Consider the following 6,000-nt stretch of genomic DNA (forward strand, 5'->3'; position numbering starts at 1 on the left):
CTTCGCTGCAGCAGCTCTTCTGAGAGGATCTTCAGTCGTCCCGGGCTGATGAGGAGCCTCACTGCAGAGTCCAAGAACAAAATATATATTATTCTATTAGAAGAAAACTTTATACTGAAAACATTCTAAACAGCTTCATCTCTGCATCTGTACACACACGCACACACCTGACTGAAGGGTTTATTCTTCCAGAAGAACATTTCAGCACAACATATTTTGTGTGTAATAAAAGGATGTTCCATGAGCGAGGCCCATTTTCTGTCAATGTTGAGCTGCCATGAACTGTGATAATGTCTTTCTGTGCAAACTGAATTTTCTATTTTCATTCTATTGAAGACGTTAGGAATTCAATTTAGTTAGTTGCAGTAATTTCCGTGCAGTACACAACTTTATAAGACTTCCAAAACCACACATTGCTACAGTAAATGTCCTTAAATGTCCTTCAAGTTTAAGTTTGTGCATTTCTGAATCTGAAGACAGCTCTGCTCCTCCTCGTTCTGAGCTGACAGCGCTGACATCTTTGACTGACACTGACACACGACACACGCTGCTCTTTCCCCACATGTGCCTCTGACATCATAATATTACAGAAACAATGAGTTTGAAACATGATTCTGGACAGCCTTGTTGTCCATGTAAAAGGCGTGATTCAGTTCAAGGTGTTGAACACTTTTGGCTCGTTATAAAATGGATAATTACATTTCGTACAAAATAATATCCATAATGCCCCTGCTTAAAGGTCCCATAACATGCAAAATCGACTTTTCAGAGCTTTTAACCTTCTTACATTGCTATTTGTGCTTCATATATGTCCAGAGTGTTTTTTTGATTGATTCCCGCAGTGTTTAGCTATATTACTGACTCCTGATCTCCAGAGATCTCCTTTCCTCGAATCTCCAAACTGACGGGGGGTAGACACAAGACCACGTCATAACCACAGGCACGCGTCATCATCCCCCCTCCCCCCTCTCCACCCCCCTCCCGCCTGCCGCCTCCCGCCCCCTTCTTCCTCCCTAAGCAAGCCCCGGAGTTTTTCTGCTTCGATTTACGAGGAAACACGGTTCAAAGAGGCCCAAAACTTCATTAATGATATCGCACTCTTTACTATTATCACAATGGTGAAGGTTGATGTGGCAGTTGATGCAGCAACCGGGAAAATAAACGGAGAGAAGTTCTATCCGATACCGAAAAACCAGGAAATAAGAGCGCGATGGACATAAGACTTTTTATATATATATATATATATATATATATATATATATATATATATATATATATATATATATATATATATATATATATATATATATATATATATGTTCTGCGCACGCTGTAGAATAAACACCAGATTTATTTAGTCTCAAAGTAGTGTTGATCTGAAGTTCTATCGTTTCTCACTCAGTCGCGCGGCAGGAGCGGCGCAGCGTGGAGCAGACAGCTGTGGGGCACACACTACGTCACGGGTGGGCGGGGCACACACGCGCTCTCTGAGACTACGTCACGGGTTGGGCGGGGGAGCCAGATCGCTCTTCGCAAGGGTGGGGGCGAATATCAAACCAAGCCGTCTGCATTTCCGGGTTGGTGAGGGGGTCCAAGGTCTGGGTGATATTTCTTAACTATTATGTTGAGGGTGTTGTACAACCCTTATTATCATCAATTATACACTTAGGATAGACTACGAAACGTGAAAAAAAAGCATGTTATGGCACCTTTAAAAAGGCACATGACAAGTATGTTTTATAATGGGAGATGACCCATCAAATGGTAATATGATGGGACCATTATTGATATTATTAGTTAGTTGTGGTCTGGACAGAGCATAAACTACAGTACAACATGCATCATTCTTTAGAGCTCCATATCAGAATGTGTCTCTGAGCATTAGTACACTTTTCGTCCATCTTTACATTTTCTTGTAGAGTCGGACAGTTATGTAGACTGGAATTATGCTTTCATGTCAAACAGGCTTTTCTGGGAGAAGAGTTCAAACTGAGACTGCACTTAGATCCTGAAAGACTTCCAACTACAGAGCGTTTTCTGTCTGAGGAGGAGTTGCCCATGCACACATTCACAACCAGAGATAAAACCTTCTCTATGTCACTCCTGATTATATATTGTTTATAAAAAAGACATTAGTAAAATAAACCCTAACCCAGGCGGCGTGGGGCCCTCGCTATGTGGAGCTCTTCTGGGGCCACGACCGGAAAAAACACATGTCAAATCTCAGTGGGACTTTCCTGGTTAAATAATAATGTATTCATATATTCTCAAACAGAGTGCTCCTGACTTCATAAGACGTGTTTTTCCAGAAGAACCATAAACACGTCCAATGCATTCTCTTCCTCGTGTTTTATCAACGCGGTTTTGATTTTATTGCATCGTAAAATGAACTTTTAGCAGGACAGAGATGTCCCTAAAGGTCTCGAAACATGCAGTGACCAACACTCTGTCGATTGCATAATACAGTTTTACCCCTAAATAAATAATACATTAACTCAACGGCTTTAAGAATAGTTTAAGAGGTTCTGCTGTTCCCTGTAGTGAGGAAGCTGCTTCTCACAGACATGAACCCCCAGAATGTGCTTTTATAACACTGAAAATGCACATTTAGCTGGGATTTATGAACGTATCTGAGAGCGTAAGAGATTTCAGTGACTCTCTGGTTGAAAGAGGACATCTGGTCGCCCGGCTGAAGAGCTTTCATCTCTCCTCAGAGTTTCCTCATCGGTTCTGAGGCTTCTCTGAGGTGTTAGATTACGCTATGCTAACTCTTGATGCAGTTATCCATCATGCTACATCTCCAGTTTCCAGTTGACTTCATTTCAACTCCATTTTGCAGTGAATCCAACCTGGATGACTGAGAGATTTCACAAACACTCATTTCAACGCCGGGTCTTTTAATAATAAACTCAATAATACGTTGCCGGTACGATATGAATGATGATGATTTTTCTCTCTCCGCCAATTATTTGCAAAGATATCACTTTTGTCGCCGGGGGTAACTTTGATACATGCGCCGCCGTCCATTGTGTCAAAGTTACGGCCGCGATACGCATCACCATAACGTCCATTTGAATGCGCCGCTCCGCTTCGCTTTGCAGAACAAACGCGGCGTGAATCAACACCCCGGCGCGCACACTCTTCCTCCGCCGCCGCCTCATTCTCGCCGTCGTATGTCAGCGACGCCACAAGCTAAGTAGGCTCGGCTTTCCGAGCGCCCGGCGGAGGAATCGCTGCCTTTTCATGTGATTTCTCTTTAGATAATAACCTGTATGATCTTCAAAGCCTCGCCACTCATTTGCGGGCCCATACCTTGCCTCCGCACATCCTCCGAGGCAAATGTATTATTAACATGACAAAAGCGCCGTGGCCTCTAGCTGCCCCGCCGTTCATTAGCATTTATATAGACGCTGGACGCCGCCACCGCTGTACATCTTAATTCTCTCCGCAGAGCCCGGATCTGAGACGGGAGGACGGGGGGACGCAGCGTGAGGCAACATATTGATGGATGGCAGAGGACGTGCGCGGCGCTCTGTTTGTCTGATGGGAATGTCGTGCTGACTCTAAGTATTGTTTAGCTCCCCCCGTGTGTACCCGGCCTCCCCCGTGCTCCGTCATTGGAGCAAATGTAAGGAGACAGGTGCTATCCATGTGCGGCGAGCGGGCGGGGGGGATTAGTTCGGCAACCTGAATAATTGAAAGCCGGGCAGGTCAAGTGCGGGGGCCTTCCGTCTGGTCGGCGGCGTGTTCTGGTGACGAAATGAAGATGGGCACGCGAGCTTGGAAGTGCGTTTTTACAGACGGGAAAAACCAGAGACTCACAATTAGGGCGGGCTCTGTCCAGGCCGATTGAAGAAGCTGCTCAAGCGTGTTTACTGTATTTTCCGGAGTATAAGTCGCACCAGCCAAAATTGCATAATAGAGAAGAAAAAAACAAATATAAGTCGCACTGAAGAATGAGTCGCATTTTTAGGGAACTTTTTAGATAAAATCCAAGACCAAGAACAGACATTTCCTCTGTAAATGCAGTTTGAAATAATAACAGATGAGAGAACATGGTGAACAGGTGCATGTATGCTAACGCTAACACCTTCAGCTACATGACGTATGCTAACGCTAACACCTTCAGCTACATGACATATTATGCTAACGCTAACACCTTCAGCTACATGACGTATGCTAACGCTAACACCTTCAGCTACAGTGTCTGGTATGTTAACGTAACATATGAACAGTTATTCAGATAACTATAGCATAAAGAACATGCTAACATGCTAACAAGTTTAGCAAAGCATCAGTTTTACCCCAAATCACTAAATCCATTGAATTCTTCTTCCTCTGTGTCACTTCTAAACAACTCCACAAACTCCAGAGGAAGAGGAAGTGCAGATTCTTCTTCTGCATCGCTTAGAGCCTAGAGCGCCCTCTTGTGGTTGCCAGGGAAGAGAGGTTAGCAAGTGTTCAAGCCTGACCTTGTCTCGTGTCATCGCATGTTGTTGTATGTTGTATATTGTAGTTATTGTGCAGTATAACCAGATGTATAACCGCTGTAAATATGTGTTGTAAATTATGTCATATGCAGGTTTTAACACATTTAACACATTTAAATCTCAGTCATGTTCAGTGATCTGGTCCTCTCAGTTCATAAAAAGTAATTGGACGACGGTCAGAGGAAAATCTGCTTTGGGTGAATAGTGTTTGATTCACAAATAGTCCGGCAACATTTAAATCACGTGACTTATTCAGTGGCTGACATGTGAAACGCCTCCACCAAGACAGGTCACAGGTCAGGATGTGACGCACACTAAACAAACAGCACTTCAACAGACAACGTCCAACTGTTTCGACCTAAATCCTTCTTCTGACTCAGACTCACCCGATATCCAGATCAATACCATGCATTTTTGACACTGCATAATCATGTCATGCAGTAAGACCTTTCCAGGATGAAGAAATAACTGTCCCAAAACTGCAGAAAATGAGGCAAAATGATGACATGAACAGGTCTAAACGGGTCAAAGTCATTGGGTAAAGTGCCATCTCTGCATCAGCCATATTTGCTTTCTATAATGCCAATAAACACTCTAAATATTCTATGTTTATAAGACTAATATTTGCTCCTTACCTTAGAATAGTTTGATTGATAATAACTTAAACAAAGTACTCGAGACTGTGGAGCGTTTGTTGCATATTTCTATCACGAGAAACATGTTTTGAGGTGTTTTCCGTGCATTTACAGTGAAGCAGAGACGCATGCAGCAACAGAAATGAACAAAGCACGGTTCACATCTCACAGACGTCTTCCTCTCATCACCGTTGATTGGACAGACACGCCTGCTTTAGACTTCTTGCATTTGGGGCGAATTAAAGAAGCAAAAACCTCTCAAAACTGTGGAGCATCTCTACGATCTGAACAAATATCCGACTTAAGCCGAACTCACACGACTAAAGCTGCTCAGGAGCTCGCGCAACCGCAATGATGTGTTTAAAAAGTGCGAGGCAAAAGTGTGTTCATTTTGTAAAAAGGCAGAATAAACTAACGATTCACCGGCAGATCTTCAGCGAGCTCACTCCACGTCATGAGATGTCGACCGATTTATCGACCAAACGGCTGAAGGCGTGAGGGGGCAGGACTTACACAACCACGTCTGTCATTCATCGAGCTAAATACAACTGTGTTTTTGACCAGGTTAAAAGCTCAAAACGTTCCTTTTACCTCATGTACGTCCTTTAAGATGCACTTAGACACACACACAAACACACACACACACACACGCACGCACACGCACGCACGCACACACACACACACACGCACGCGCGCGCACGCACGCACACACACGCACACACACACACTCAGTACATGTGCAGCTGCTAGTCTCCATGGAGATAGAAAACATGTATAGTGTGACCAGGGTTGAGTCCACTTTAAAAACACAAATATATAAAAGTGGGGTCATTAGTCTGATGGAAAGATAAACCACAAGCATGTCTCATATTGTT

Source organism: Eucyclogobius newberryi, unplaced genomic scaffold (assembly GCF_026437365.1).
Source record: "Eucyclogobius newberryi isolate DKJ021-1_F unplaced genomic scaffold, fEucNew1.0.hap1 SCAF_5, whole genome shotgun sequence".
In the NCBI taxonomy this organism is placed as follows: Eukaryota; Metazoa; Chordata; class Actinopteri; order Gobiiformes; family Gobiidae; genus Eucyclogobius; species Eucyclogobius newberryi.